The sequence below is a fragment of the Glycine max genome, chromosome 9 (assembly GCF_000004515.6).
Source record: "Glycine max cultivar Williams 82 chromosome 9, Glycine_max_v4.0, whole genome shotgun sequence".
Taxonomy (NCBI): domain Eukaryota; kingdom Viridiplantae; phylum Streptophyta; class Magnoliopsida; order Fabales; family Fabaceae; genus Glycine; species Glycine max.
The window spans coordinates 36,356,710-36,378,238 of NC_038245.2; positions in this window are offsets into that span (position 1 = coordinate 36,356,710).

The following is a 21,529-nucleotide window of genomic DNA, read 5'->3' on the forward strand; positions in this document are numbered from 1 at the left end:
GCCCTCTTAATTTTGAAACAAAATTATTAATTATTAAATATTTATTAGAAAAAGGCATTGGAGTGAGGTTGGAAGTATTCTAACAAGGACAACATAGAAAACAACGGATGTTTACATATTTTATTGCCATGATACCAACTTAATAATTTATGAAATACAAAGTCGCATTCTTTTTTCCAGAGGTTCTTTTTTTGTTTGTTTTTCCCTTTTATTGCCTTAGTACCATCCTTTTGCATTATCTCATATTGTTTTTTTTTTTGTTTCTTGATTCTGTATCAGATTTGACAGTGACTGGAAAAAGATTGAAGCATTTGTTGTATCAAAGACAGTCATCCAGGTAATTTCAAATGCAAGTTGTGATTGGATATTTACATTAGCTGTTGTTTCTGGGTTGTTATCCATAAATGTTGTGGATTGAATTAGGCATGTTATAGTTTTTGAAGTGTGTTTGATTATGTTACATTAAGGATTTTGGCATTTTCCAAGTAAAGAATTGGTTATTGGACATGAAATGCCAAAAAAAAAGAGAGAAGATTTCAGGACATGAAGTGCTTCCATTTGTCAATTCACCTTTAAGCAAACTTTGCTCCAAGCAATTCTGAAAACTCTTCCTTCCTTTTCCAAATTCTTCCCTTCAAAAGTTAAACAAACTTCAATTACTCTCCTTCTGTTGTTGCCACAGGATCTGCACTAGAATTTATAGGACAACCACAGGATCTAACAATGCCCCCAGTGTTTATTAAATGCCTAAATAGAAACTCAAGCCCTTCTTCAAGATCTTGAGTAACAAACTCCACTTTCTCCAATTGGTTTTGCAGCTTATTCATGCTTCCAAATTTACTTGTCTCGGCAAAAACACACCTTCATGACACACCCTCATGACGGAAATAAGCATACCTCTCTTCAATCCTAAGTATCTTTGTTTTCCAAATGTCCTCATTTTTCACAAGATTCTTATTAAGCTGCAGATACAGAAACAATATAAGCATTCACAAAAACATTTCCACTCCTTATGATATAGTAATGAGACAATAGAGAAGCCTTTGTCATGATTATAACTTATATGGCATATTGCTAAGAATTCTGCAGAAGAGAATTCCCACGAGTGGATTACAACTTACACTACAAAAAAAATGTTAAATAATGGAAGTTATTTTGCAGAGGTTTTAGAAACCTCCTTAATTTATTAAAAACTACCATTTTTTTGTGCTTATTTTGCGGAGGTTTTAGAAACCTCCTTAATTTATTAAAAACTACCATTTTTTGAGCTTAATTTGCGGAGGTTTATAACCTCTGCTAATTAAATATTATTTTTCCACTCTTTTCTCTTTAAAATAAAATAAATCATGTTTTTTTCCGGCAAAAAAAAAATTCCTCTAAAAAAAATCACAAAATCCCAATTTCCCTCTCTAACTCTCCCTCACATCCCCTTTTTTTCATAAATAAATTTATAAATCTTTTTAGTATAAATAAATAAATATAAAGCAAACATAGGCTGAGTACCCTAGGTATAAATAGCTATGTTAAGTCAGGTGCCTCCTCTTTTTCTCATTTTTGTTTTTCTCATTCTCCTCTCAAAACCCTCTTTTTTCCCGCAGACCACCAAACCTGTCTCAGAAAAATGACAATCTCGGATTCATTCACCGTTGGATCGTCATGAAATTTAAACAGCATGTTCAAAACCCAATTCCGAGCATTCTAACCGTTGGGAATTTCAATACAATGTCTGAGATAAGAGAAATACCTTTCGCATCGTAGCCTTTTTTCTTTCCCGCAGAAACCCAAAATGGTCTCAATAAAACTAAGAGTTGGATTTTCATGAAATTTTGATATGTGGTTCGTGTTTCAGTTCCGCACACCTTCACCGTTGGGATTTGCGAGATAATAGTCACGGAGAGAGAAAAATGAATCTCATCAAGACAGTACAAGCGGAGGCTTCAATCCCTTCTCTGTCTCTCTGACGTTTGGGAACTCTATCGGAGCAATTAGAGGAAAAAATTGAAGGAATCTCAGAGAACTACTAGAGATGTTGCTATCGCTGGCTGAAGAAACGTGAGCCCAGGTAAGGGATGAGTTATTCACAATTAGGGATTAGTGAGAACATGTGTAGGGATCCTTAGAGATATCAATTGGAATGGGTTTTGGGGTGTTTTTGTAATTTTCATTTTATCCTTATAATTGCTGTGAAATTATATATGTTTGATGAATCAGTCGATGTCCTAATGAGAAATTGCTGTGAAATTGATGTGTTCTTGTGTTGAGTGTGAACCCCTTAGAAAAATTAAGCTTTTTTTTATTAACGTAAATTATATTTTAAATAATATTATTCAATGACTTATTTTATACAAATTATTATCTTGTTCTAATTAGATTGTTTTAATTATTGAATTGTTTTTATAGCTAATTATATGATTACTATTACAAGTTGTAAACTTGAAATTGCTTTGCATATAGGAACTTTGTAGGAGAAATAAAGAAATTCGAAGCAAACAAGTTATTCCACACACTGGTGGATCCAAAGCTAATCCCAGAAGAAGAAATGAGTTGGTAATGACACTAAATGTTAACTTTTACTAATTAAAGAAGTTCAATGTTTACTTACTCTTCATTTATCTTAGTTGTTAGAAACTGGGAAGCTAGCAAGTTGTGGACAATTATATATTGAAACTCATAAAAGGAAAGATGGATCATTTGTAAATGAAGCAGCAAAGACTATAGCGGTATGTTTTTCTTTAGTAACATTGTTTTCAAGGATTGTGCTTAATCTTAAAACTTTTATATTTCATTTTATTACATGTTTGCAGGAACAAATTGAAGTAAGATTGACTCAAAGCATAGTTGATGAATCTGAAGTTTCTCCTCTTGATGTTGTTGGTATCCTAAAACTTGTTAGTATAATACACAATGTACTCTTAAAACTGTTTTACATATGTCTAGAGTTTATTAATTTATTCACGCATATTAGTAAGGAAATATATTTTGTAATTGGTACGTGTGTTTATTAAGTTAATTAATTTACAGTTTTGTAGGTAGATTTTATAGTTAATCAACAATATTAAGGTAGAATTTTATTCATTTTGGCTAGCTCTTAATACTCTTTATCTCAAGTTAGGTCTTTAAGTAAACATACATGATCAAGGTAATAACCATGCATAAGTTTAGAATATTAAAACAATTGTTTAGAATTGATTATTTTTATTGACGGTCATTATGATTTAGTATGTGTGATACACCCTTGTATATAGTATATGTGACTAAGTGTTTTTTCTTTTCTTATTTCAACCAAATGATACTTCAAGTGTTCCTAATACACCTTTGGATGCAAGAGGATTTTCTGGTGCTAGCAACCCTTAGTTTGCTTATAATGTATTTTGGATTTAAAGTTTAGTACAAGACTAATATTACTTTGTTATGGATTTTATGTCATACTTTGATTTACAATAGAAATTTGAATTATAAATCTTTGAACTATATGTTATTATTTTGGTTATTGAAATATAATTTCTACGTCCTCATTATGAGTTTTTTTATTACATTTTTTTTATCGATATCATAAGAAAATGAAAAATTGTAATACATGTAGATTATGAAACTAAAATGAGTATACAAAATCATTATATACAAGAAAATAAGGAGAATTAGAAATCAATTGTAAAACATCTATTGTTAGCATGATTTAAAAAAAACCCTCCATAGTATAGTTTTAAAACCTCTTTTAATAAACCTCTGCATTTAGCATAGGTTTAAAATCAACTACAAAAAACCTCCATATTTAGTGTAGGTATAAAAAACCTCTTCCAATAAACCTCTACAGTTGGCGTAGGTTTAAAACCTCCTTTAAAAAACCTCCACAGTTAGCGTAGGTTTAAAACCTCTACAAAAAAACCTCTGCAAAATATTCTCGATATCAGAGGTTTTCGAAAACCGCCGCTAATTGCTTGTGGCGAATATAACTGTAGAGGTTTTTGAAAACCTCCGTAATTTATTTTGCGGAGGGTAAAAACCTCCACTAAACGAAAAAAATAACCTCCATTATTTAACAAATTTGTTGTAGTGTTACATCATCCAGAAATTTCTTGTCTTTCTTACATCTGTCAATCTTGGACTGAATCTTTTGGTGTTTAAGACTGATAGCCTTCTCAATAGATTTATGCATATAATGTGTGAAAAATATTATATGTGAAAAATTAAAACTCCTCATAAACCTAGATTAATCTGACAATTAAGCAAACTACTAAATTAATCTTGCAACATTACAGCTTCAAGTTTGCTATTAAGTATAACCTCATTCATGGCATTATCTTCACTATTGCAACTTCCACATCCATTGTCTGCATGTGCACACTGAGTGTTCAGCTCAACCAACTTCCCATCAGTTTTGGACTAAATAAGTCTATGAACATAGTTGTCTCCCACATAATCCCAAACTCGTTTGGTTTCCACTTCTAGGGAATAGCAATGTTGCGTCTCTTTCCAGTGCATTATAGCATTTCCTCCCTTGTATCTAAATCAAGATTTTCCATATGATTGTAATCGAATAGATAAAGGAAAGAAAGAAAGAGAAAAAGAATAAAACATGAGAAAACAAGGGTTGGTGGAGAAAAATGTGAGTCTCACCTTCCACAGCCAACATACCCACATATAACACATATCCACAGGTTGTCAGTGGTTTGACAAACAAAACAAAGAGATTTTTGAGCTTGCTGCTGGCAATAGCGAAATACTTCAAATAAAAGTAAATGTTAAGAAATCCAAGGTGAAGTGAAGTATAAATTACAAAGCATAGAGTTGGGTTGGTTCACAGTTACAGGACAAGAAGAATCTGCCCATTTAGAAATATAGGACGTCTAATGTGAAAAGAACACAGACAAAAATCAACCTCGAGAGAAGACAAGCGGTGACCATTTAGAAATACAGGACTCCACATTCCTTCCTCCTAAATCAATATTTATCTTTCAAACCAAAAACTTAACATTAACACTTTTCACTTTCTTCATACCAAAAACTTAACACACACCCTAATCTAACACACACACACACACACCCTAATCTAACACACACACACACACATACCCTAATCTAACACACACACACACACATAAAGAGACAGACAGACACACACACACACAGAGACACACACACACAGACAACTGTTGATATCCTTGTATGTTCTTGTATGTCATGAATGTTATATGCTATACAAATAACTGTTGATGCCGATATTTGTTTGTAATTGAAATTTAGATTTTGTATGTTCTTGTACGTCATGAATGTAATTTGCTATATAAACAACTGTTGTTCATGCCGAGTGAACCTTAGATTTCCGTTTGAGACTGAATGCAATGATTCTTGCGGACAGTTTGCATTAGTCATTGTATTTAGTCTTGAATTGTCCGTTTGGACAGTTTGGGGAGACTAGTATTTTTATGTTAAATTCATTCATTAATGTTATTATTATTTTGATTAATTTGATGAAATTTCGGTTCAATGCATTTGAAATTGTTCTCTGAGTGCATACTTGATTATCGGGAAATTAATTTCACCGATGTCATGTCGTGTACTTGGAGACCAATGCGAAATGCTGCCAAAATTTAGTCAAAATTTTCAAAATAATGCTAACCCTGATGTTTGAAGCAAACATAAAAGACAATCTTCACAAATGGGATATGGCCACACCTATAAATCAAAAAGTGAGATTTTCATGCATGGAATTGCTTAGATGGATCGAAGTTGGATGAATGAAAGTCGCATGAGCCCAGAATATGAGGATGGCATCGAGCAGTTCTTGCAATTTGCTTCAGAAAGAGGTCGACCGAATGAAGAAGGAAAATATTATTGTCCTTGTATCAACTGTTTGAATGGAAGACGAAAACTACTAGACGACATACAACACCATCTATTGTGTGATGGGATTAAGAAGAATTACACGACGTGGATATGGCATGGTGAATTGACAGACATGCAGAGTGGGTCCCAATCTGAACCGTTTGATGTAGAAATGGGAGATCGCTTGTAGGACATGATTCGTGACCTTGGACAAGAGTCTTTCCAGCAAGCACACACCCCTGTGTGTGAAGGATTGCAGAGTGATTCAAAGAAGCCTTTGTATATGGGGTGCAAGAATTCCTTAACCCTGTTGTCTGCGGTGTTAAGTCTGGTTAATGTGAAGGCCATGTATGGGTGGAGTGACAAAAGTCTCACCTCACTGCTTGAGGTAGTGCACAATCTGCTTCCAGAGGACAACACGTTGCCTAAAAGTTACTATAAGGCATAAAAGATATTGTGTCCGATGGGTATGGAGTATCAGAAGATTCATGCTTGCCCCAATGGTTGCATACTGTACAGGCATGAATTCCAAGAAATGTCAAAATGCCCTATCTGTGGGACTTCATGGTACAAAGTGAAGGTTGAAGAGGAAAGCAGTTCTGATGAAAACTCCAACAAGGCCCCCCCAGCGAAGGTTTTGTGGTATCTTCCAATCATTCCAAGGTTTAAGCGTCTTTTTTCTAATAAGGAAGACGCAAAAGACCTTACATGGCATGCAAATGGAAGGATTTCTAATGGAATGGTCCGTCATCCGGCTGATTGCTCGCAGTGGAAGAAGATTGATGGTTTGTATCCGAATTTTAGGAAAGAGCCAAGAAATCTTAGACTTGGACTAGCTAGTGATGGAATGAATCCATATGGCACCTTAAGCACTCAACACAGTTCATGGCCAATTCTGCTAGTAATTTACAATTTGCCTCCTTGGTTGTGCATGAAGTGAAAATACATGATGTTGTTTATGATGATATCGGGCCCAAGACATCCAAGAAATGACATTGATGTTTATCTAAGTCCGTTGGTTGAAGATCTGAGAAAGTTGTGGGACGAGGGGGTTGTAGTGTTTGATGCGTTTCGCAAGGAGACATTCAAAATGTGTGCAATGCTTTTTTGTACCATTAATGACTTTCCAGCATATGGGAATCTCAGCGGTTACAATGTTAAGGGTCATCATGCATGCCACATCTGTGAAGAAAACACAAGCTACATACAACTAAAACATGGAAGAAAAACAGTCTACAGTAGGCGTCGCCGCTTTCTAACACCCAATCATCCTTACAGACAACTGAAAAAAGCTTTTAATTGAAGTCAAGAGCATGATACCGTTGACTGGTGAGCAGGTATATCAGCGGGTTCAACACCTGAATATTGTATTTGAAAAGACCCAAAAGAAGGATAAAAGTAAGAGTTGCATATGGAAGAAGAGGTCCATTTTCTTTGATCTTCCGTACTGGTCTAATTTAGACGTTAGACATTGTATTGATGTTATGCATGTGGAGAAAAATGTTTTGACAGTATGATTGGGATGCTCCTTAACATTCAAGGAAAGACGAAGGATGACTTGAATACCCATCAAGATTTAGCTGATATGGGGATACGATCACAGTTGCATCCAAGGTCTGATGGGAAGAAAATTTACTTGCCTCCAGCTTGCCATACTTTGTCCAAAAAGGAGAAGATAAGTTTTTGTCAGTGTCTTCATCGGGTGAAGGTTCCACAAGGATACTCTTCAAATATTAAAAGCCTTGTGCAGTTGAAGGAGCTTAAGCTTGTAGGGTTAAAGTCTCATGATTGTCACGTGCTCATGCAACAATTGTTAGCCGTGGCTATATGAGACATCTTGCCAAACAAAGTCAGGTTAGCCATAACTCACTTGTGCTTTTTCTTCCATGCTATATGTAGCAAAGTCATTGATCATGTCAAGTTTGATGAGCTGGAAAATGAGGTCGCAATTATAGTGTGCCAGTTGGAGATGTATTTTCCCCTTGCTTTCTTTGACATCATGATTCACTTGATTGTGCATTTGGTAAGAGAAATCAAATGTTCTGGTCCTGTTTATCTACAATGGATGTACCCGGTTGAGCGATACATGAAGATCTTAAAAGGGTATACAAAGAATCTATATCGTTTAGAAGCATCTATTGTTGAGAGGTACATTGCAGAAGAAGCCATTGAATTTTGTTCAGAATACATTGAGAAGTCTAAACTTGTTGGCCTTCCTGAGTCTCGACATGATGACAGAGTGGGTGGTAAGGGTTCAAGAGGACTGCATGTGATTACTCCAAGTGTAGAAGGTATGTTACAAGCTCACTTGTATGTCTTGAACAACAGTAATGAAGTTTTGCCATACATACTTAACCATGAAGCTTTAGTCGAACAGAATAATCCAAAAATGTCAAAGAATTGGGTGTTGAAAAAGCATAACAAGACTTTCTATGATTGGTTTAAAGATACAATCTTTGCAGATGAGAATGCTTCAGAAACATTAAAAAAGCTAGCAGATGGGCCTAAAAGAAATGTTATAACTTGGCAAGAATACGACATAAACAAGTATTCATTTTACATAAAAGCACAAGATGACAAAAGTACAATGCAGAACAACGGGGTCACCCTAAGGGCTGAATCTCAATACTTCACAAGTGTGAATGATGCCAATCCTTGTGTAGCTTCCATCCCTTACTTTGGGTTCATTGATGAAATTTGGGAGCTTAACTATGTGAAATTTACTGTATGTGTTTTTAAATGTAAATGGGTTGACAGCAACACCGGTGTGCGCACCGATGATATAGGATTTACGTTGGTAGACCTAATGAAACTTGGTTACCACAATGATCCTTTCATCATGGCAGAACAAGCTAAACAAGTATTTTACGTGCAAGACCCCTGTGATGAAAGGTGGTGCATGGTTCTCCAGGGCAAAACAATTGGTGTCAATGTAGAAGATGATGATTCATACATGGACACCTATGTTAGTCCTTTGACCGCACAAATCACTCCTAACGTTGTTGGAGAAGATGAAGCTGACGATGTTCATGCTAATCGTAATGATCATGATGAAGGAGAATTAATTAACATCGTCTAATGTAATTTTCTATTTATACATTTGATTTTGCTAGATTCATTTACATAACTCATACACATAATTCAAATTCATTAATATTTAATGGACATTAAATATGTGTCCATAAAATGGAGCAAATCAATACTACATTTCTATTTAGAATAAATCAATACTACATTGGTTTGTGTCATTGGTTTACTAATTGCATTATTGAAAACATGCATATATTGGATGAAAGCTTTGAAAATGGAACTTATGGCAGTTCATCTTAAATTGTTGCAGGTACTCTTCCTTCTTCAGATATTGTTCCTTCTTCCTAGCAACTAGTGCCTCAATCATCTTCTTGTTAGCTCCAGACATTGACCTTGCTGTCCATACTGCTTTTGCACTCAGGTTACTCAACACAAATCTTACTCAACATAAATGTATCCCTCATTTGGTTATTATCATCAATGAAAATATCTAAATTTATTTTATCTTCTCTCTTAGTTTAGGTAGAATGATAAGAGTGGTGATAGATTATGTGATTAATTTTACAACAACACTTATCTTAATAGAAGACTTGTGACTAAAGTTAATTTAATATCCACACAATTTTGTGTGGATATCATTATGTGAATTGAGTCAAACAATATGATTATGTGGCACTTGGACCTACATTTGATTGTTGTTGCAACATAGTGAACATCCTTGAATCTTTTCAATATTAGTTGTTTGGATATTAAATTGTGCATCTTTTCAAAATATGGAGTTATTCTATCAACCTAATTGGCTAAAAATAGCATTATGTGAATTGAGTCAAACATACTGCATTTTGGGAAAATTCAATTTGAAAAGTGATAGAGGAAGTACTTGTGTATGTGTGTGTGTGTGTGTGTGTGTGTGTGTGTGTGTGTGTGTGTAGTTTTTGGTTAGTTGAAGCCCAGATTTGGAAATAAAAGCACGTAGAGAATCATTTTCAGAATCCATGAAAAACAATTAAACCTTGAGCTTAAGTACATAAGACAACATCAAACCATCTTCTTAAAATGAGTGGAAATTTAACCTATGATTTATTATATATGAGATTTTATTTGTTTATCTAGAATAGTCATACAAAATTAGTTTATGAAATGATAAACATTGATCACATTTCATTTAAAGAATTGTTGATGTTGATATTTGTCTGTAATTGAAATTTACATTTTCATGATGTATACAGGATCATGGCTTCTCCACCTGCCTTGCCTCCTCCTCCTCTTCCTTCTTATCCTCCTCCTCCTCCTCCTCCTGCTTCTTTCGACGCATCGGCTTCGCCGTCTTCTGTGAAGCGGACACGCAAAGCCTCATGCAAAGCCTCATGTTGATCCTGCTACTGGCAAGGCCGACGGTCCTCACAGGAAGAAATTAAGAACATATTTAGGGATTGTGGTGCGTGATAAGGTGGACGTCACCTACAAGAACTGGAAGGAGGTCCCTACTGCTTAGAAGGACTTGATTTGGGAGGATATTCAGGTATTTTTATTTTCTTATTTGATGTTGTTTAATTAATAGCCAAAAAATACATTATTGTAACAAATAAACCTTATTTGATGTTGTCAGGCAGAATTTGAAATCCCATAGGCTTCTGGCAATAGGACGAAAAGGAAGTTACTTCAGACTGTGGACGAGAGATGGAGGCAGTTTAAATCAGACCTCACGAGGAAATGGGCCCTTGCAGTCGATCAGGACGGTGTGGACGACACTGTCTGTGAGAAATACAGCATAAGCAACGAAAAATGGGCCAGTTTTGCCAGACTCGCAGAGACCCTTCTTGGGAGGTATTTTCCTTGCCATTTAAGTTGTTTTTCAAAAAACATTAACTTGTTATACTTCATTCTAGCAATTTGAAAGATTATTGTTTTATTTTTGCAGGATGTATGCAAAAAGGCACAGGCCATCCAGAAACAGAACACTGCCCCCCACGTTTTGTCTCGTGGGAGTTATGAATATTTGGAGCAGAAGCTCCTGGCTGAGAAGACGAAGAAGAAGCTAGAGGAAGCTGCATAGTCAGGAAGAGTTGATGGTGTCACCGGCCCTCCATCCCCGGTCAGACGCCACGTGAAGTGGAAGATGGCCCGCACGAAGAAGATAGGGGAGATGACGACTGAGGCCGCAAAGGAAATCGCTGAGAAGATCGTAAGTCATTTTCAACTAACCATTAGAATTATATTTCAATATTTTGTGAATGCCATGTACAACTGTGTATTTTCTGTGCAGGATTCCTTTGAGGAGCAGGTGACACAGGGATCCTTCGTCCCCCATCGATGTCATGATGTTCTTACCGCTGCTATTGGACGTCCAGAGCACCCTGGACGTATCCGTGGTGCTGGAGCTGGCGTCACCATCAAGCAATACTTTGGATTGGCTCCATGGACATCCCGCAGCTCTTCCTCCCTACCTCTTGAAGAATTGCAGTAGCTGACCTAACAAATCAAGGACCAGTTAGAGGAGTCCATCACAGAAAAAGTGACGCGGCAGCTCATGGCGTCCTTCAGCCAGATGCAGTCCCAGATGCAATCTCAGGGACGTGCAGTGCCTCCCGAGCCTCTAGTTGGTCCCTCCGGTCATCGAGTAAGCACAAAGGGGAGTTGTGTTGATCCCTCAGAAAACGATCCTAAGACGGGTGACTCAGATAGGTGCGGCTTGTACATCGAAGCAGATCTTGCCCGCCTGGTTGCCCTAGGGAGAGTTTATGAGGGATCCACTGTTGTTCATAACACTCCTTTGTTGCCTGGCCAAGTAAAGATGGGTGTGGAGGAGGTTATAGATGCAGATGCTCCAGTTCCTGTACCCAATGATGAAGTTTCCTTAGTGGGGCAGACAATTCACACCTTCCTTGCTTGGCCGACACATCTGGTCAAGTCTTTATCACAGCAAGTACTTTACTCTTACTATATGTTTCTTCTTTATAAATTAATTCATTCAGCGTGCCTCAAATTAGGCCATTTAACTTTGTTTCATGAACAGGTAGTTGTGTCTCCGGCAAAACCACCTCCAAAACCCGATCCGGAGGTCGATGATCTGCTTTATCTGATGACATTGACCATCCCAGAGCTTTTCTTGAAGCCTTATCAGGTTACATGGGATGCCACCGTGTTCGGGGTCTTTAATCTAGATTTCCCACTCTACATAAAGCACGAAGACCTCTTCAAAATCGCGCACGGTGGTCAATGTCTCAGCATATCAGTGTTACAGTTGTGGATTCTGTAAGTCATTTTAGATTACTTTTAATTACCTAAGTTATTGCTTTCAATTCATAAATATTTAACTTTGACTTAACATAAATAGGCATCTCACTGAAACAAGTATGTGAGCAAGGAATTCTGATATCTATGGATTCCTCGAGCCACAGTCCATTCAGAGGTCTGGGCAATCGTGGTTTGAGTCTGAAAGTTACATAAAGACTTGGATGCAGAGTTCAAAACGCGATGTCTATCTTGGAGCCTACCAAAATGGGTAAGTCACACAAAATAACTAAATTTAATTAATGTTTACTAATATATTAACCCATATTCGTCTCCACTGCAACGGACACTGGCAGATGGTGGTCATCCTGCCCAAGGAACACCTAGTTGTCTGGTTTTGTTCATTGCATAATAGGCCAAACAACTACCTTAAGGGGATTATTAACAGGTTAGTGTTCTTTTCAATACATTTGCATTGAAATACCTCAACAACACCAGTTTTTAATTGTTACTCATCTAGATCAGTGCTTTAAAAGGACTTGATAATGCTCCACAGCCTAAATCAAAGGCTCCTGCTAGGTGGATTGTCGTCAAGGTACGTCATTTACATAAAACTTCCACTTATATACATTTCTTATGTGTCTGTACACTAATTGTTTAATTAATATCCAAATTTCATTATGTATTTAGTGTAATAGACAAAAAGGAAGTACTGAGTGCGGCTACTATGTCCTGCACTGGATGTCCACAATCATTTGAGGAAGTTTTAGGAATAACTGGGAAGCGGTACGTTTATTTCAAACAAATTCGATTTTTTTATAATTTGTATTACATTATTAACTTATTATCATTTATTTCATCATGCAGTATTTTAACGATCCTAGATCATTGGAGCTAGAGAGATTAAAGGCGTTGTGGATCCAGTGGGCACAATATTATCTCCGAGTTAGAGATCAGACTTAGGGTATAGGGACATTAAGTTTAGCTTAGTTTACTTTGGTTTAACATTTTTGACATTTCCTATGTAATTTGAACATTGAATTCATTTGTTGATCGTTGTTTATGATAAATGAATTATTCAATGTTTATTATGATTAAAATTAGTTCAAAGTAGAATAAAATGTTTATTTGTTGTGAATTGGGTCTGAAATTGCATTTTACAGGTACAATTTTGGGTTTATTGTAAAAACATAAAGTTTATATAAAAAAAGAACTTCAAAACAACAACGGTTATTAACAAAAACCGATGTTAATATAGTAAATAACATCGGTTATTTACAAAAACCGATGTCAACATGAACCTTAACATCGATTATGTAAATAATCGATGTTAATATACAATCGTTAACATCGGTTGTTTATACATAACCGATGTTAACTTTAACATCGATTATTTATAAATAACCGATGTTAACGTTTGTATATTAACATCGGTTATTTATAAATAACCGATGTTAAAGTACAAAGGTTAACATCGGTTATGTATAAATAACCAATGTTATATACAAAGACTACAGTAAAAGAAGTGTATGCATCATGAACATTGACATTGGTTTTCTAGTGAAACCGATGTTAATGTAATATCTTAGCATCGGTTTTGCTACAAAACCGATGTGAATATATAACATTAACAACGGTTTTACTAGAAAACCGATGTCAAGGTTCATCATGCATACACTTATTTTGCTGTAGTTCTTTGTGTATAACATCGGTTATGTAAGAAACCGATGTTAACAATAATTCATTCAACATCGGTACTTTCAACATCAGTTTTAAAACCGATGTAGAATGCTATAAATAACCGATGTTGAAAGTGTATTTTCTAATAGTGTGTTCACCAATTTAATTGGGTAATACCTAAAGGAGACTTGGAGGATCAAACAATGGACATAACTGAAACTACTGGGTTGACCATTCATAGAAAATATCCTCTTATTGCATAAGTAGTGAGTAATAAAGATTATATAAAAGGAATTACTTAAAAGAAAAATAAGAGAATGTTCTCTCTAATGTATTATTAAAATAATCTATGGCCAAGAGTGCCTTCATAGAATAATCTATGGTTAGTGATAGTTGAACTATATTGGTTGGTTTATTTGTGTTTAAATTTGTTTAAATTATTTTTGTTACTGCATATTTTCTTTGTTTTTCTTTGTTTCAGTTATGGATTAGCCTAGTCAATAAGTGATTCCTATACTTTAGGAGTAAGTCAGTTTTAATTTTCTGTTTTACTGAAATCTTGTTATGTGATTAGTTTTTGTTTTGCTTTTAATTTACTATGTATTGTATTGCTGTTTAGAACAATTTGATTCAGAATAAAATTATTTTATTTCCTCCACATACGTATTGTCTCTCTTTTTCTTTGTTTATTATAGTTTTTCTGCTATAAAACTTACAATTGGTATCAAGAGCTTTTTCTTAGAGGGACCTGTGAATGAACCCAGTACAACCCACACACAAAAAACAAAGCCTATAAACTTTGCTTCAATTCATCAAATAGATGGATTCTGAAACTCTTTATATAGCACTAGAATCGCTTATGCTTGATGGTGATAATTATCACATCTGGGCAACAAGAATGAAGGCTCACCTAGAGGCAAATGATATCTAGGAAGCTGTTGAGGAAGACTTCGAAGTTCTTCCTTTACCAGCTAATCTAACTATGGCTCAGATTAAAAATCAAAAGGAGAGGAAAGCTAGAAAGTCAAAGGCAAAGGCTACCTTGTTTGTTGCTGTTTCACAAGACATTTTCACCAGAATCATGACAATCAAATCAGCATTTGAAGTCTGGAATTTCTTCAACGATGAATATGAAGGAGATGAAAGGATCAATGGATACAAGCCATGAATCTAATTAGAGAATTTGAGAAGCAAAAAATGAAGGAGTCTGAAATAATCAAGTGATGCAATCCTACCCCGTAAGGGTATTGGATAGAAGACTCCAAGTAGATTGGGCCAGAGATGCAAGAGAAGGCCCTAGGGTTCTTATGAGCCTTAGGGTAGATTTCGGGCCATGGGCTAAGTACGAGCCCACTTATCTTTGTAAATATTAGATTAAGGATTCATTATTTTTGGGTCTTTTATTTAGGGCTCCATAATTTAGGGAGGGTACCCTAGAAATGTAGGATTTTTCAGCCCTTGTATTTTAGGGCACCTAGACTAGTTTTTGTATTAGGGGTAGTTTTGTAATTTCACATGCACTAAGTGAATATTTGATGTGTGTGGTTGGAAATAAATTTAATTGAATTGGTAGAAGCCCAATCCAATTAAATTTTAGAGGGGGAGGTGAGCATTTGCTTACTACACCCCATTGTCACATCATATATTCACACTATGTGCATGTCCTTCATGCTTTACATGCCTCATGACACCTAAGCACACTTAGTGGAGAATCTTGGAATTGATCTTGGATTAGTGGGCTGAACCATAACTAAAATTCACTAATCATAATTAGTAAAATTTTGGCTCCAAAGTTTGGCTCCACAAATTCAATTTCAAATTCAAGTGAAATTTGAATTGAAATTCAAATTTCCCTTCAATTTTTGTGACACTTAGGCTATAAATAGAGGTCATGTGTGTGAATTTTTTCAACTTTGATCATTTGAATATTAAACTTCAGATTTCAAAGCTCATTTAGAGCACAAAATTTCGTGCTCTTCTCTCCCTCTCCCTTCATTCATCTCCTTCTTCCTCCAAGCTCTTATCCATGGCCTCCTATGGTGGTGAGCTTCTTCTAGACTCATCTTCTCCTTGAAGTGGCGTCTCCTCTCTCTTTTCCTTTCTCCATTCCGCTGCCATTCATCTTCCAAGAAGCAAATGAATCCATTGATGAAGAAGATCCTAGGCCTACAAGCTCCAATGGAGCTTACATCATGTGGTTTGGTGAATTCTCTTTAATTCCTTGTTCTTCATCTTATTCTCCATGTATATCCTCCATTCTCTTGTGGTTTGGTGCTGTTTAGAGTAGATTAAAAAAAATAAACTGATTAAATCTTAGATCTACACTTGTTCTTGCATTTCTATGGTTCAAATTTTGTAGATCTACTCTTGAGTCTTGTTTTTGTGTTGATTTTAGGTTCTATCATTTTTCATTCATAATATTCTTGTGCTGAACCTCAGATCTAAATTTCCTTCCAAAATATTGATTAGAAAACAAAAACACAAAAATCTAAGTGTAAATCACTTAATCCATGTTGTCTTAGAGTCATGTTTAGTCATAGTAATTGTCACATTATGTTCTAAGTTTGTGTTGAATTTTTATTTTGTTGATTGAATTCTAGATACATTTGTTCATGTATTCTTGTCATTCTTAGCCTATCTTTTGAATTTTGAGTCTAATTCATGCATGTTATTTAGTTCATAACATGTTCTAAATCAATTCCTAGAAGTAGTATTGTTGTTGAACTCTTCTTTTTTTTTTTTTTGTTTTCTAACATTCCTATATGATGCCTATGATGAAGTTGAGTTATGGTGCTGAGTTGTGGCTGGATTTGTGAATCAAATAAGTTGTTTTGGCTCAAAATTTGTTCTATAATTGGTGTCTATTTTATACCAATCCTGGTTGTGAAATTTCAATTGAAGATTATTCTTAAAACAAGTGCCAAAACTAGAGGTTTCTTGAGTCTTTTTTTTTTTTCAGTTTCTCTACTCTATTCTAGAGCCATTCTAGGTTTGTCTTTGAGTCCTAGCTTGCTTTTTGTGCTTTTCATTGCTTTAATTGTTGAATAATCCTTGAAAATTTGTCTTTTTAAAACTCTATTGGTTTAGCTTTCATTTCATTTTTTTTTTGTCTGTGGTTATTTCTTGTCTCTTTGTTTCCTTGCTTGTGAGTTGCCATATAGGGAATTGGAAAGGAGGATTGGTGCCATATCTTGAAGAATTTGAGTCAAGAAGCAAGAGGCCAACCACCTTAAGAGCTATTGGAATAAGAAGTACTCAAAATTGAGTGAAACACAAAAGAGAGAATAGCCACCAAAATTGAGGACTTCTTTTCTTTTTTTGTAATTTGTAATTGGCAATTTTCTTTGCTTTCAAACTTTGTAACAAAAAGGCCTTTCATTGGAAGTAAGTTGGGAGCCTCCAATAGGTCACCCTACTTCCATTTGTGTGTAATAATTTTAGGCAATTTTCCCTTAGGATAGTGAGTTTTTTGTTGGGAACCTTAAATGAGGTCATCCAAACACTCTTAGGATCCGCCTAGTTTGCATTTCTTGCACTTTAGTTTCTTGCTTACTTTCATAGCTTATTTCCTTTACCCTCCATTGTCAAATCTCCTAGATAGCTTGCCTTTTACCAATTAGTTTTTACCTTATCTTTCACACCTCTTTTAGTGTTTATTTTGGCTAGTTTCAACCATAGTTTCTTTTACCTTTTGTTTTCAAACCCCCAACAAGAAAGAACCATAACTTAGGAACCAACTTGAGTCTTCATTCTTCATCTAGTGTTAATGGTGAAGGTTCTACTCCTAAGGACCCCTTGTATAAGATATTATATGAGTTGAGATCCCTTAAGCTGTGGAAAGAAAAACAAGAGAGAAAAGAAAGGAAAAAAAGACTAGAAGAAATAAGTCTAGATGAAAAAGAGAAAATAAGGGAAGAAGAAAGAAGGAAAATACTAAAAGAGTTAAGAAAAGAAAAACATGCATCCTATAGTAGTCATAACTCTTGCAAGAGCCTAAGTGAAGAACTTTGTGACTATTATGAAGGAAGGCATAGGGCACATCCTAGACCTCACTCCCATTGGAAAGAAAAGGAAAGAAAGCCTCAAGAGGCTAACATTAACCTCATATACTTCCATGGGAATGACAATGTAGAGGCTAACTTAGATTGGGAAATAAGGGTAGAGCAACAACTTAAAAAGGAATTCTACTTCAAAATCTTATGGCTCTCACTCTTATCTAAAGAAAGACCAAGGTCAAGGCATCTTAGGGGTGACACCTTCTAAGCCCAATGATGATAAGGGGAAGACAATAGAAAAGCAAACCCTTAAGGCTAGTATGCAAGAAAAGACTAGCTCTATAAAGTGCTTTAAATGTCTTGGAAGAGGAGACATAACTTCTCAATGCCCCCACCAAGAAAACCATGATTTTGAGGGGCCAAGACATTTATAGTAGCCAAGATGAGGCTACTACTTCACCTTCCTCTAGTGAACGTGAAGAAACAAAAGGGGAAGAATCTAGTGAAGACATCTAACCCCAAGAAGAAGGACAACCTTTAATGGTTAAGGAGGAGTGTAAGGAGGTAAGTGTCTCCTTCAAGAGGTTAGCTAAGAAGGAAAGTCATTTTGAAATAAAGACAAATATTAAAGAAACTTCTCCTCTTAGGCAACCTCCACATTTTCTCCTTCGTAAAAAGACACTTGTTAGCATTGCCACACCTCTTCGGCTTGAGTTTATTCCTCAAGTAAAGGAGTTGTTGGATGAGGGTTTGGTCCACAAGAGCTTAAATCCTTGTGCTTTGTTGGTGCCCAAAATAGGTATTATTAGGCATCAAATCCCTGTGATAGGTGGTATGATGAATGTGTTAAGTGGTGCAACACTCTTTTGTAAAATCACTCATGCACCCAAAATCTTCATGATTTGTGTACATAGGGACTCATTAGGTAGGTTTGTTCTTATTTTTTGTTTCAATGCAAACCTAGGTGCTCATGTGGGACACCTTAGGTTTGTCGTAATTTTTTGTAGGAATAATCAACATGAAAATAAAGAAAAAGGTATGTTTTATTCCATTACTTTCCTTAACTTTTTAAATACTGATCAAGGGCTTCCCATGGACCCTAAGAGAATAAAGGTCATTCCTGAGTGGCCTACTCCACCAAGTATAAGGGAAATTTGGGGCTTCAATATCTTAACAAACTTTTACAAAAGGTTTGTCCCATATTTTTCTATACTTGTAGCACCACTCATTGAGTTGGTGAGGAACTATATTCTCTTATGCGAAGATGGCCAGGAAAGGGGTTTTTAGTCCTTACCATACTCTAACATACCCAACATCACTAATACATATGTTTTTATTCTTTTTACAGGTGTTGAGGAAAGAATTAATGAGTTTCAAGAACCTCGGGATTTGAGGTCAAATCCTTTTCAAGGTGGGGGGGGGGGAATGATGCAATCCTACCCCGTAAGGGTATTGGATAGAATACTCCAAGTAGATTGGGCCAGAGATGCAAGAGAAGGCCCTAGGGTTCTTATGAGCCTTAGGGTAGATTTTGGGCCCATGGGCTAAGTACAAGCCCACTTATCTTTGTAAATATTAGATTAAGGATTCATTATTTTTGGGCCTTTTATTTAGGACTCCATAATGTAGGTAGGGTACCCTAGAAATATAGGATTTTTCAGCCCTTGTATTTTAGGGCATCTAGACTAGTTTTTGTATTAGGGGTAGTTTTGTAATTTCACATGCACTAAGTGAATATTTGATGTGTGTGGTTGGAAATAAATTTAATTGAATTGGTAGAAGCCCAATCCAATTAAATTTTAGAGGGGGAGGTGAGCATTTGCTTACTACACCCCATTGCCACATCATATATTCACACTTTGTGCATGTCCTTCATGCTTTACATGTCTCATGACACCTAAGCACACTTAGTGGAGAATCTTGGAATTGATCTTGGATTAGTGGGCTGAACCATAACTAAAATTCACTAATCATAATTAGTGAAATTTTGGCTCCAAAGTTTGGCTCCACAAATTCAATTTCAAATTCAAATGAAATTTGAATTGAAATTCAAATTTCCCTCCAATTTTTGTGACACTTAGGCTATAAATAGAGGTCATGTGTGTGCATTTTTTTCAACTTTGATCATTTGAGTATTAAACTTCAGATTTCAAAGCTCATTTAGAGCACAAAATTTCGTGCTCTTCTCTCCCACTCCCTTCATTCATCTCCTTCTTCCTCCAAGCTCTTATCCATGGCCTCCTATGGTGGTGAGCTTCTTCTAGACTCATCTTCTCCTTGAAGTGGCGTCTCCTCTCTCTTTTCCTTTCTCCATTTCGCTGTCATTCATCATCCAAGAAGTAAATGAATCCATTGATGAAAAAGATCCTAGGCCTACAAGCTTCAATGGAGCTTACATCATCAAGGAGTATGCAAACAAACTTCTTAGTATTGCTAACAAGGTGAGGTTGCTAGGTTTTGAATTTTCTAATTCAATAATAGTTCAGAAGTACTGGTGATTGCCCCTGAAAAATTTGAAGCTTATATTGCTTAATTGGAAAACACTAAGGATCTGTCAAAGATTACATTGGCAGAACTTGTAAGTGTTTTGCAGTCCCAAGAGCAGCGAAGGTTGATGAGACAAGGTGGTGCAGTTGAAGGTGCTTTACTATCCAAGCACCATCATGCTGAATCTAGTAGAAAGAAATATGTCAAGAAGAACCATCCAACAAGCAGCGAAAATAGTGTAAACAACCAAAACAAAGGTAAGGGTAAAATGAGAAATTATCCACCTTATCAGCATTGTGGAAAATTGGGTCACCCACCATACAGATGTTGGAAACGACCAGACGCAAAGTGCGGCAAGTGCAATCAGCTTGGACACGAAGCTATAATTTGTAGAAGCAAATTTTAGCAGCATGAAGCCAATGCCCAAGTTGTTGAGCAGGAGGAAGAAGATTATATTTTTACTGCAACATGCTATTTGATAATGAGTAGTTCTGAATGTTGGTTGATTGATAGTGATTATACGAACCACATGACATATGATAAGACTCTATTCAAGGATTCGAAGTCAACTAATGTCTCAAAGGTCAGAATTGGGAATGGTGGCTATATTTCTGCAAAAGGAAAAGGAACCATTGCAATTTCAATGTGTTCAGGTACCAAAATAATATCAGATGTTCTTTACGTACCTGAGATTGACCAAAACTTGCTAAGTGTAGGTTAGTTGAGTAAAAAGGGATTTAAAGTGTCCTTTGAACATCAACACTGCCTTATCTACGACATTGTTGGCTGGGAAGTTCTAAGGGTTAAAATGAGAGGTAAAAGCTTCTCATTTGATCCAACAGAGAAGGAGCATGCAACCTATTTCACTCAAGTCACACCCACGGAACTCTGGCACAAGAGACTTGGTCATTGCCATCTTGAAAGAATGCTAAACATGAAAAAAGGGACATGTCAAAAGGTCTACCAATACTTTCTGATAGTTTGCCAAACTGTAATGCTTGTCAATTTGGTAAACAACAGAAAATCATTCCCCAAATCAGCTTAGAGAACCTCTCAAAAGTTGCAGCTAATTCACACTGATGTGGCAGGACCTCAAAGAACACCATCACTACAAGGTAGTCTCTAATTTATTATTTTCATAGATGACTTTACAAGAATGTGCTGAATTTTTTTCTTGAAATTCAAGCATGAAGTGGCTGAAGTATTTGTGAAGTTCAATAAAATGGTGGAAACTCAAAGTGGCTGCAAGATTCAATGTCTAAGATCTGACAATGGGA